The sequence below is a fragment of the Pinus tabuliformis genome, chromosome J, assembly GCF_031772625.1.
Source record: "Pinus tabuliformis cultivar Carrire ecotype Pingquan chromosome J, CPIR1, whole genome shotgun sequence".
Classification (NCBI taxonomy): domain Eukaryota; kingdom Viridiplantae; phylum Streptophyta; class Pinopsida; order Pinales; family Pinaceae; genus Pinus; species Pinus tabuliformis.
The window spans coordinates 664,255,032-664,267,296 of record NC_142295.1 but is presented as its reverse complement, the minus strand read 5'-3'; positions in this window follow the sequence as shown (position 1 = coordinate 664,267,296).

Genomic DNA, 12,265 nt, shown 5'->3' with positions numbered 1-12,265 from the left:
CTTTAATATTCTAAATATTAGAACATCTTTTTTCCAGTGGAAAAATCTGTAACTTTTTATTAAAAAATGAAAAGTTACAATTGCAGATGCATGATGCATTTCCATAAGCTGCCCAATGGGCTCCAGTGCCATGGCACCCGACGCAACGTTACATGACTAACGTGCAAAGAATGGTGAGAATAGAATAGAGAGAGAGGGGGGGAAAGTAGAGAAAGCAAGAAACCCTGAATATACATATGTGAGTAAGGCTCACGCTTCAGGTTTTTCTTCCTTTTTTCTTTTCGACCTTGCGCCACTCTCCTTGGGTGGGCTCGATCGAGGCTATTACTAACTGTGTTTCAGCTTTCTGTGATCCTGATTCCTTGTCTGAATCTGATGTGTCTGATTGATGGTGCCGCTTTATCCCTCCCATGTTCTGGTCATCGTTTATCTTCTCTGCCTGATTTGGATGATTGTTGTCTGATGTAGTTTCCTTCTGATTCCCTGTTTCAGCTTCCTCTATGATGGTATCATCCTCTTCTACTTCTGATTCTTCATCTTCTGATTTCGGAGGGGCTTTCTTTTCCGGAACTCTCTTCTTTACGACATCATCTATATTCTGCCATCCTTTGGGCTTCCTTTGTTGTGGCTTGCTCTTGTTGGGGCTTTTACATGCATTGTACAAATGACCTGTTTGCTGACATCCCCTGCATCTGAAAGCTGTATTTTCATAGTCCAAAGATTGTTTCCACTGTAAATTGTTGAAGTTCAGAATGATGCTTTCAGGTAATCCTTGGCTAAGATCTACCTCGACACATATTCTAGCAAAAGTAAAAATTCCCTTTATATGTCTCTCTGTATCAATCTTTAAAATTTTTCCGAGGGTATTCCCAATAACTATTAAGGCCTTGGAGTGCCAAAAGTGTAACGGGAGATTATGCAGCCTAACCCAAACTGGCATCCTTGATACCACCATAGTGTTGGCATCGAACTCCGGGAACCATGGGGTAACAAAGAGTCCAGCACTACCCCAGAACCATGGCCCTTGATTGAGTATTTTTTCCTTGTCTTCTTCTAAGAGGAAAATTACTATGAAGAAGCCCTTAGAGCATAGGTGTATTTGGCAGTTTTTTGTCCAAACCGTGTGAATCCATTGGTATAAAGCATCAGTTCTAGGCCAAAAACCGTTAAATCTACAAATGACAGCATTTTTTTGTAGATCTGAGAATATGTAATTTACCTCTGGTAAATCCAGGGAGATAGAGGGACTCTCTGGCGATTGATCCACGATATACTGCCCTGGAGTTGCAGCTGTGGATTCTTTTCCTTTTTGAGGTTCTTTCCCTTTGGCTGCATCGCGATAGGTACCTGTAGTTTTGGAGGAGGCTCCCTTGGATCCACCTCGCAATCGCAGATTGAGGATGATGGTTGAGTCCCTTGCAACCCTATAGTGCTGGAGTGTGTGTTGATCCTGTAAGCAGTGCCCTGAAAATAAAAGATTTTGTGTTGCAGCTGGAATTCCCAGTTTGTCCTGGATCTCTTTTTTTAACTCCAATACACTCATCCATTCCCAGATCTGCACACAAAAGTGTCTGCCTTCTGTTGATCTGATAAAGATTTGCTTCAGATCCGCTGAGTCTACCTTGGCCAAATCCAGTTTTGCGGATTTGATTTCTGGATCTGGCGGGTTTCCACCTATCTTCTGCCTGGATCTGGGCAGATCGGATTGATCCACCCCGGATCTGCAGTATTTGGCCCGATCTGATGAGCAGCTTTCCAGATCTGGGCTCCTGATGGGGCGATCTCCGGTTTGCACGTCGCGGACTGCCAATCCTCTGTTGAAACGATGCGAATATCCTCCTATTAGATCCGACCTAGATCTGCAGGGGTTGGGGCTTTGCTCGGAAGGATCCTTCCTAGATCTGCTGTGTTTGGGCCATGCGTTTTTGTGATGGGTCAAATCTGCAACCCGCAGTCCCCCGATCTTGCATGCAGAAGTCGCGAGTGGAAAGACTGTGTTAGCTTGAGCGGTAAGGCCAGACCCTGACAATTGTCCGCCTCCGAGGTGGATTCTGAACCCAAAAGTCGTTTTTGTGGCCAGATTTCTGGTCTCTCGCCTCTTGGCGGGCTTCTCTTCCAGATCCGCCTCTGATGCGTTTGGCCCATCGATCAGATGATGATTTGGGCGAGGGTTGTCTGCTATGCCAGGGGCTTCAGATATTTTCCTGGTGTTTGGCCGCGTAGCCAAGCCCGTGCCAGCGATTCGATAAACGTCAGAGCACACTCTCTTGAAACCGGTCCCGTGGAAGGTAATGGCTGTGGCTAGCCCTGCATCGCCACCGCCAACGACTGCATTGACTGTGGATTCATTACCAGCGCAAGCGAAAACCCCAGCGATGGCCATCTCTCTCCCTGATCTCTCAAGTCCTCTAGAACATCTTATATAGAAGGTTAAATTTAATTAAACATCTGAAATAAATGTCGTCGGAAATATCATGAAGCAAAGTCTTTATTATCAGACTTTTGATCGTTAAGATTTTTGGAAAGCTTGAGCTCTTACCTTTCACTGTGATTCTCTCGAACTCTCAAAACTTCAAAATATCGAATTAAGTATTTTCATAGGTCTCTGATAAATTCATTTGAATATTTCACTATGCCCACATGAAGTCTTGCTTGATTATCTTTGTATATATATGTGTGTGTGTGTGTCTGTGCTTACCTTGATGTTATCATGCTGATTGAGATCTTGGATGTATTTTAATCATAATTTTGTCAAATCCAAGTATTCATTCATCGAGATGACTCTATGACTTTAGGGATATGCAATCTTCATGATGTATGCACATGGGCCTCTTTTACTCTTCTCGGCAATCTACTTTGCTAATAAGAAATTTCATCACCTGTGGTTCGTTTATGTTTTTGCCTTTAACTCATTATTGGATGCACATTTTCTATTTTCTCAATCATCTTTTAGTGAGCATCTTCATTTACTACAAAGGCACTCTTAAGCAATCACTATGGTAATGCAACAATTTATAAAGAATATGGAATATTTAAAGGTAATAAATCATGGTTAATTCATGTTTGAATTCTCTTTTATTTAAATTTTTTATATAACGCTCCTTACTTATCATATAAAGATTCAAATCCTCTTCATATATATAATTGCTACATTAATTGAGATTTTGAACCGATTTTTAAATATTTTGGGGTTGATATAAATTTAGAATGGAAAAACAAAGAGAAAAATCATCATTGCAATCCATAAAGAAGCATATCTTCATTCTCTTTCCTGATGGATTTGGTTTATTTCCGATTCCTTGAACATGAAACATTGTTATCTTTTAGTTGATTGCTTTCTCTAGACTAGATTTAATAAATAATGACTTTTGGTCAAAAAGATTTTAGTTAATTTAACTTATTCATACTTTTAATTATAATTAAAAGAAGAAGTTATCTTTTATTGGAGAATATGATATCTCTCAGATAAGATTAAATGAAATTCTCCAATGGTAAGTTTCATACATCCACTTTCATTCATTTTCTTACTTTTTGTTTCAGTTTTTCTTTTTAGTTTATTATAATATAAAACTACATTTTGCAGCTCTTCATAAACTTTTCACACCTTTACCAGATTAGATTTGAATCTCCTTCTCCTTTGTTCAGTTTGCTTTCAAGTTTTTGGAAGAAGCAGTAATGGTCCTCATCAAATCAGCTAAACTAGGGAGTTTCTGAACCTTTAGTCTGTTTCTTGAGCATTAATTTTATTATAAAATGGCTAAGATGCTTTTATGCAGGTTTTGCTTTGAAACAAGAAAATTTGTAGCAGATAGAGAATCTTCATTTAGTGTATTATCTCTCAACACTACTATTCACCCTTTCCATTTTGAGAGCCTCATTTCTTATTATTCTACAAGATAAAAAATTTAGAATCTCAACATTAGTAGGAACGAACACATGCTTATCTTCTTTTACTTCTTTTGTTGAGACATTTATATAAGCAGTCTTGTTGGGGTTTATCTTTTAAATTTGAGAAAAAAAATCTTTTAGCTTTCGCTTTCTTCATTTTTGCATTTTTAGAGTTTTCTGATTTATTTTCCTACTTTTTGTATTTATTTTCCTTTTTCTTTCAGTTTTGGTTTGATTTTGGTAACTTCACCATAATTTATGTGGAAGACCTTTTCTTCACTCAACATTGGTTGGCATACATTGGAAATCTTTACTCTATCTATGTCAGTGAATTTCATTTATCATTAAAGGTATATCTTTATGGAACCATAAAACCCTCTTGCTTTAAATCTTTTCATGGAGGAACACACATCCTTTCTAAGTGATAGGGTTTACATTTTCAACAAAATAGCTAACTTGAGTTTAACTCAATGGATCCCTGGCCCCCTCCACTTTATAAAAACCTTTGATGGATAGTCGCAGGGAAATAATTTGGAGTCAACGTTATGAAAGCATTATACCCATTAACATAAGTCTCTATCACCATCCCACATCTTTCACTCAAATGCATCATAAACTAAAATCTCAAAAATGTGCTTATCAATAGCGTGATTAAAAGAGGAAGCATGCGAAATACAAGTAAACACATCAGGGCTATGAACACTTGCTAGCAGCGAGGCTAGGTTTGTATGGCATAAAATACAACTTCGTCGGGGTACTATTTAGGCTCGTTGGCAGCGAAGTGATGTCAGATATCATTCATAAAAATGGATATATGCTTTATCAAAAAACATCTATTTGTACCTTCTTCTACTTTTCATACGAAGTAATTTTAAAATATTTTTTTCCCAAATTTGGATTCATGACTTTTACTCAAGTTTTCTTTTAGTACTTATATTTTCAAACTCATATTGCTTAATCTATTTATATGGGACCCATGGGAATGTTTTATTGTTTGATATTTCAATGAACTCCGTTACTTTTAACCTTTAGGTAAATTAAAGTTCATATTCTTTAACCAGAGATAACTGGTTCTTCCTAGTGTGTGGCCATTGTTGTAGGGAAAACTCAACACCCCCCACTTTTGACTTATTTACTTCAAATAATGGGGACCCTTTGCATTGATTTTTGGCTAAATCACTATTTTGATATTTTCTTTTGGTTAAGTGTCCTACAATTTTGCCATTTTTTCATTTTCATGAGATTTCTATTTCGATTGCTTCATTGAGTTCGAATTTTCACTAACTTTCCATATGTAATTGTTTTGTCTCATTAGCTTATACAGTTTGTAAATGGTCCTCATCCAAAGTTCTATAATTTTTACCGCCTCGGTTAAAAATTGTACAAAATGTATATTATTTTAATTTTCGCAATTAAATTAGTAATTCATTGTAAATATTAATCCCTAATTAATTTTTACTAATCTCTTCATTTTTCACTAACAGTCCTACAAAATCACCTAGCCAATTGTAGAACAGTTAAAATAATGCATTTTCGGGATCTCGATAATTTCTTCTAGTTTCTAATTTTAAAAGGAATTACCAAACCTGAAATCTCAAAATTGTAAAGTGGTTGTAGTTCATTTTCTAGAATTTTTAATTCCACTCCAAGTGGACTCCGCTTCACCTCACCTCCTCCCTTCTGAAATAGAACTTCCGATTTTAAAATCTTCAATTTTGAAAACCCCGATTTAAAATCTTCAATTTTCAAAACCCCGATTTAAAATCTTCGATTTTTAAAACCTCTAATATTCTGATATCAGAATATCAGCATATCGGTGTTTTCTTTATGTGCTCATTTTGAAATTTGTGATATATGTAGACCTCCAACCTCCGATATGTTTTATACCGTGACTAGAATTTTTAATATAAAGTTTTACCCACCTCCTTGTAACTCCTCCTTCTCCGTCATCATGACATCCCTCTCCTCCTTATCCCTCCACCTCACATTGACCACTCCCTCCTCCATTCTCATGGCATGTGAAGGTTTGTACTTTTGTTTTTAAAAGTTTGGGAAAGGTTTGTGTTAAATATATATTATGTTTTTATTATAATTTAATTATATTATAATCATAATATTATATTATAAATTTAATCTAATTTTATTATAATATTAATATAATATGATTTTAATATTAATTATTTTTTAAATTTATTTTAATTTTTAATTAAAATTTTGTTTATAATTAGTTTGAAATTAATTAGTTTAATTTTATAATTACAATTAAATTAGCATTAAATAAGAAATGATTATAATTTAATTTAGGATTAGATTTTGATTAAAAATATCTTATTTTTAGCCTTGGCAACAAATTTTCCAGGATTCTCACAATTTTAATCCTTCAACTTTGTAAGCTCATAAGTCGAGTTTTACTTGGCCAAACAAGGCCTGGGATGGATCATTGGATAGATAAAATCATGGAGAATATTTATGAAGTGGTTTCATAATCATATTTGATCATTTAATAAGTCTAAAATTAAGCATAAGATCAAGCTCCAAATTTTTAAACAAAATTAATTTTCTAAGTTTAATTTTCTGCACTTTCATTTGCTCATAACCTCTACTGAACGCAGATCCATTCATCTATGTTCTCCTTCACCAATTATGTCTTTACAGGAATCAATGAAAATCTCAAATTTCATTTTATTGATTTATTTAATTAAGTTTTAGCTGGAGATATTTTGTGTTGTAGATTTGATATTTTTTATTTTAATTTGTATTTCAATTAAATTTTGATTGGTTTTGGTAGAAAAATAGTTGAAGAGATGAGGGAAAAAAGATTTCAATCAATGAGATTTCTCCAACAATATAAGAAAATAAATTTGGACCAATGAAAATTGTTAGACAAAAATTACCCTTCAACAGATCTCATATGTTGAGAATTCATTTGTAAATTATAAATACTAGTTTGTAAATGAGCAAAGGGCTTCTCTCTTTTTGCAATTTTGTAATGCTTAAAGCACTGATGTAATAGGGATTTTAGGTTGTAGGTAGAGAGAGGATCAATCTCAGATCTGGGGATTATTGGGATATTTATTTTACATTTTGAACTATGTATGGAGAGCATAGCTTGCACTATTAGAGCTCTTGTTTTAATAGCAAAAAGTTCAAGCATTGTAAAGGGATGTTGGAGATCAGAGCCATAGAAATGGTTTCAATAATTTGGTATTTAAAATACTATTGTTTTAATACTGGTTTCATTTTGTAATAGAAAAAATATTCCATTTTCATTCATATTTGTGCACTATTGTCGATGTATGTAATTTGTTGAACTATGATTTCTGAGTAACTATTTACTCTGATTTAACAATAGTAATATTTTGTGAATTATTTCCTTATATTATTATTTAATCATTCAAGTTACTGATTTAATAATCATCATGATTTTGTGAACTACTTCTTAAATGTTGTTGATTAATTATTTTTGTTAATAGATCTCTGAATAGAATGTGTTTTGGTATTCATAATATCAATTAATTGAACTACTTCATTAGCTCGATATTCCTTATAAGCTAGACATATTTAAATCTCAATCATTTAAATATTTTTCTCTCAGATGGGTTAGATCTACATCTTCCTAATCGAGATAGGCTTAAGATCTTTTTCCCTTTGCTTGCATTCTAGGATTAATTCGCATTTAGATTTAATTATACATTCTTATAAGTCCTCTTATTAGAGAGGAAAAATTCAATTGTGGCTTGGCTAAGCCCCAAGTCAACTTAAGGATCACTTTCTTGCCTAATCAGAAAGAGTGTTGATCTAATGTCTCTTCTATATTGGTAGGTGAAAGTCGTAATTTAAGCCAATGGAGATAGAGAGAAGGTAACTCGACCTAGTTTAACTAGTCGGAGCCACCATTTCAACAGAAAAGGAGATGTTCTAAGTTCCCGACTGGGTGGTCTCCCTTATAATGTTATAGGTAGAGATTTTCGACCCTTCAACATATCCCTCATCGACCTTGTAGCCAATTGTGCCCAATAAGAAAATAAACATATAATAAATGAATAATTGTCAATGAGAAGAAAGGTAAATACTTGAGAATGGTTTACTAAGTAGTTAGAACATGCAGGTAACTTTGTTGGGGTTATGGATGCTTGCTAGCAGTGAAGAAATGCATGTGGTTCCATGGTGACTATGTCAAGGCTATCAATGTTTTTTAGCAACAGGGAAACACTATAAACCCATATTTAAAGTTTTATATTTTAATCTCTTGAAGTATCAATGTTTTGCAACATCAAAGTTAAAGTGGAGAGGTAAGCCCTTCTTAGAAGTTATACCCTTATGGTCCTCCCTCATGTGGCAACTAAAATTGGGAAAAGAAAAGTCATGTAACTCAAAATTCCATAGTTATAAGTAATGGTACACTCATGGTAGGAAAAATAAATCTTACAAGAAAACCAATCACACGTTATTTGGGATAGATCGTCAGAAAATAATTACATATTCAAGGGTCCTAGTAGCATTTTTCCATTTTTTGTAGCTACTACGACAACCTTCCTCAATTCCTCCTAGTGCCTTGTGCCTAAAGGAAATTGAGGGGACCACTTAGTCAAATCAGCTTAGAAGTCACCTTAGAAATCCTTGTTAAAACTTTCCTATCTATGATAATCCCTTTGATGATTTAAGACACTAGAGGAAGGTTTATAAACCTAACTAATCCTTGTTGGTCAATCCAACACACAGAGGGACCATGTAGCTCTTTAGCCTACTAAGATGATTCTTAGGGAAAGTTTCAAATTGAGTTTGTTTACAAATTTTTGTTTTCCAAGGTAATGTAGTGCCCTTTTGAGCCTTTATGCAATGTTATTGCTTCACTGACCCTTAACACAGTGTTACTATACTTGGACTTGTATCTTAGTTTTTAGCCTTCTAACCTCTATGTATCACCCTCTAGACCTTTTGCCCAATGTTATAACACCTTTTTGAGCCTCAATTCAGTGCTATAACTCTAGGAAAATCATTCTCTTGAGTTTTTCTCTTCAATTCTTGCTTTGTTAAGCTTCCACATCACTCTCTTAACCCTCATTCCAACATTGTAAAACCCTATTAAGCCTCAAGGCAGTGCTACAACTCTCATAATTTACCTTCACACTAAATTTTCTTCCTCGTTAGACCTACTTGGTGCTTCACATAGTCTCTAAGTAGTGCTATAGTGCCCCACTAAGCCTTATTCCAGTGTTATAGTCACACAAAATCACTCTTAAGCTCAAGTTTTGACCTTCTTTCTTTAGTATGTCACTCCACTAAGCCTCAATGGAGTCCCATATTGCCCTACTAGGCCTTAACTCTATGCTATAACATTCTCTTACCTCAATCTATAAACATCATGACCCTCTCAATCTTTTCTCTCACTAATAAGGCTTTCTCTTAAGCTTTTCTAAAGTAACATTGAGTTAAATAAAGGCAAAAATCAAGTTAAAAGGAAGTTACTAGAGTAATAAATGGACATATCTCTTGAAGACGCTTTAAAATGGACCGATAGTGCTCCCTCTTCCTCCCATCGATTAACTCTTGTTATTTGGAGGGTAAATCACTTTATTGATGGAGTATTACACATCACTTTTCCGATTAAACACTAGATTTAGTTAGGTCAATCTAAGTAAGTGACTATTCATGCTTATTCAACTTATTTTTTGTCTTTTATGGTCATTTTAAATGTAGTTACTCACCCAAAAATCATTTTATTTACTTTAAATTGTTGTCTTACTCTATGTTTAATCAAGTGAGTGGGTTTTGAATGATTATTTTTTTGTCTTTGGGTTGTACTAACCTTTTCCCTCTCAACCCTCCCTTTCTAGTGATTGAGTGCACACTTTTACAACATCATATATCTCATGGAAAGAGGATAAAACCCTCAAATTTACCCCATTAGTATTCTAAGAGTGAAATCAAGGCCACTTGACGTCTTATTTGGCTACCTCGCTCTCTTTTCTTGCTCAGTTAGAGCCTAGAGCTACACCCAAGATAACCTAGTTTTTACAATGTTTTTCATGGTTTCAAATCCTAAAAAATATTTTTTTAAGGCCCACTCAACTATTGGTTTTCCTCAACTACCTGGGGATTTTCTTGCTAGAGCACCTAAGGTTTCATTTTCCATAACCATCACCACACTCTCTACTTAGATTTTTGGATTAGATCTCAACTAGTTTATGTTTCCAAGTCTAGATCATGAGCAAGTATTTCTCTTGCTAAAACATCCTATTCCTTCTCCTTGTACCAAAGAAAAAGTTCTCCATGGGAAAACAAAGAGCCATTCTGGTCAGGATTGTGAATATAACTCTCTTTATTTTTTTCACCATTGAAGTAAGCCACCTTAGATAGACCCAATAAGATTTCAAACCTAGATCTCTTAGTTCTATGCATCTCATTTAAGCTAATTTGCATCAATGTGTTTGTTTCTTTTATTTTATTTGTAAGAGAACCATGTATGCGGAGAGAGAGAGAGAGAGAGAATCTGTTTGTAGATTACACATATTCATATATCTACGAGAGAGACTCCATGTTTCATTGAAATTCACCACATACATATGGTATATATATATATATATATATATATATATATATATATATATATATATATATATATATATATATAGAGAGAGAGAGAGAGAGAGAGAGAGAGAGAGAATTTGTTTGTAGATTACACATATTCATATATCTACGAGGATACTATGAAATCCTAACTTCCAAAAGGTGGATGTCCACCAGTCTGTGTTCCCATGTGATGAAGCTATAGAATGGTTGGTGAAACATGTATACCGTGAAGAATCCATGATCAGAAATAGTTATGGGAAGCTCATTTCTTCATTCAATGCCTTTGATATTGAAACGTACGACAAGATTCCTAAGGAAGAATTGTGCTTAGATAAAGACTAGCTGACAAACTTCATGATTTTTCATAAAGAACTGCTTAAGACATGGTGGACCAAGAGGGAGACTTTCATAACACAATAAAACAAATAATATCATGTGAATATAAAGAAGGACCAATTTTAGTTAGTGGTTTCCAAGTTGTTCTAGTTGTATGGTCAATTTAATGTTGAGACCTTCCTTGAAGTTTGGGTTCTTCTCATGTACACTATATCATTCAAGAGAAGGATATTCAACTGGATAAACATATTATTAGGTTACCTAAGGGATAACATTGAATAGGATCAAAACCCCAAGGAGGCTAACAACCTCAATTTTTCATAGAATCTTATCTCCTATACATAATCTTTGCTAATATGGCATTCCCAACCATGAATTGGAAATGGAAAATTCACGAGGAGTTGGTCCATATGTATGGCAAAATCATTTTGGAGGATCACCACATATAATAGTATGCACATATTTTCCAAGATTTTATAATGTTCTTGTATGAAGCTTTATTCAATGAAGTCACTTTGTGTATGTCTGAAAGGGCCAAATAAGTAATGTTGTTAGTTAGTGCCTAGTTTGTGGACCATGATGACGCTCACATCAAAGTCTTTGGAACAACTCTACCTACTATCCATATTTGTAATTGATACCACAATGCTTTAAGAAATAACTTATTAGGTTTAAACATCGGCAGGTGGAGTGCTTTCATGGGCCAAGAAGCATCCCTAGCTACACATGCCTTTCCACATGGGAGCATATGAGTTAAAAGACATTAAGAGAGCTAAAGAATATTTTGAGGAACTAACAATTTTCCATTTTTGGGACTTTACATTCCGCAAGTATGATCTAAGATCTGCAATGAAACATCATTTCAAGTCATGTAGGTATAATTGGCAGTATCATTCTAAGACTTGGGAAGAAGAAGTGAAGTATAAGAATGTTTTAAATTTTGTAGAAGTTATTTCAAGAATAGGGTACAATCATGCCCAAACAAAAGTGGAAACTTCTCAAGGAGAAATAGAAGAATTGACCCAAGAACAAGCAATCTAGTAAGAAGTAGCTCAAAAGGAACATGGAGAAACATTGAAGTAAGGATAGGAGGTATGCCAGATACCATGAGAAGCATCTAGAGAAGCTCAAGAACTTGAGCTAAAAGAATAGTAAGAAGAAGTGAAAAAAGAGAGAGAACATAGAACAATAGTTGACGAAGAAAGAAGAGCTAAAGTAGAAAGGAGAAGACAAGAATAAGAGAAAAAAATATTGCATGATGAAGTAGATGCTAAGCAAGATGGACAAGAATTGGAAGCTCATTAATGTTCAAATACTATGGAGATTGACTCAATGTCACCCACAATTTGAGAGATTATAGGAGGTAACTTACCAATGACAGAGATGGGCATCATGCTAGCCAAGAGTAAGAAGGTTGTCAGTTTGAACAAGTTCTGGTTCAATCATAGCTTGAACAATATCATGGAGC